This window comes from Trachymyrmex cornetzi, unplaced genomic scaffold (genome assembly GCF_001594075.2).
Source record: "Trachymyrmex cornetzi isolate Tcor2-1 unplaced genomic scaffold, Tcor1.1 scaffold123, whole genome shotgun sequence".
In the NCBI taxonomy this organism is placed as follows: Eukaryota; Metazoa; Arthropoda; class Insecta; order Hymenoptera; family Formicidae; genus Trachymyrmex; species Trachymyrmex cornetzi.
The window spans coordinates 431,363-432,490 of NW_017295795.1; the positions used below are offsets into that span (position 1 = coordinate 431,363).

The 1,128-nt window shown below is 30.7% G+C and overlaps 1 protein-coding gene across 1 annotated transcript in view; it reads left to right on the forward strand.

Moving 5' to 3' along the window:
- LOC108770233 (lipase 3) overlaps positions 1–1,128 on the forward strand; it is an 11,694-nt gene that overhangs the window by 2,610 nt on the left and 7,956 nt on the right. The gene's annotated exons all lie outside the window — the stretch shown is intronic.

Sequence of the window (1,128 nt, forward strand, 5' to 3'; positions counted from 1 at the left end):
TACGGTTTTTGCTAGATTGAAATCAATATATAATGTAAATAATATATACAAACAAAACTTTTAAGTAAAATATAGAGTATGTTCTAAATGAAGTATGTTTGAGTTTTAGACTTAACTTCAAAAAATTTCAATAAAAAGTTAATAGTTATCGATAAAATTTAACTAAATAAAGTTGAAAAGTTAAGAGTCTAAAATGTAACTAAGTTAAGTTAAAATTATTTAACTTTTCAACTTTTTAACTTAACTTTTAGCTTTTTAACTTGGCACTACCCAACCCTGTATATTAGTAATTCAAGATTGAATTATTTAAGCAACGAAGATCCAGCTTAGACCGTAATAGGCATTTTAAATTTCTAGTATTGATTGTGTTTCTCACATATACGGTTTAAAATAAAGATATTGTTTAGATTACGTCGCCTGAAAGAAAGACGTTGTTTCCTTATGGTACCGATTATTGCGAAGAATATTACTAAGGCCTCGGTAGTCTAATGGCTTAGGACGCTCATACGGAATACAAGAGATCCAGATTCAAGTCCCGGCCGAGGTAATATTTTTCACAATAAATTTATTAACATCTTTATAATATATGATGCTTGATGGCAGCATCAAGTTATTAAATTGTTTGTCAATTTAATTCGCGATTGCTAGAGTAGTTTTAATTACGTTTATTTAGTCCGGAAAAATAATTCGGCGCGCAGTTCGAAAAAAGACTACAATATGGTATATATACAAGTACATATATACATAGTATATATATATTAGTAATTCAAGATTGAATTATTTAAGCAACGAAGATCCAGCTTCGACCGTAATAGGCATTTTAAATTTCTAGTATTGATTGTGTTTCACATATACGGTCTAAAATAAAGATATTGAAAAGAAAGGACCCCGCACAGATCTTATGGAAAAATATCCCTCGGTTAAATTGGCTGGAATTAAAGTTTGTTGTTGTCCTCGACGTCTTGAACAAAAGCCTCAATGGGCACGACTCTCTAAATTCAATACTTTTTCGTCCAGTGACGTTTAAAGTGGAAATCTATGATTGTGTACTATATATGTTTCTTCACGAACCAAATATATGAATATCACTCTCTCTCTTGCCCTCTCTCTCTCTCTCTCTCTCTCTCT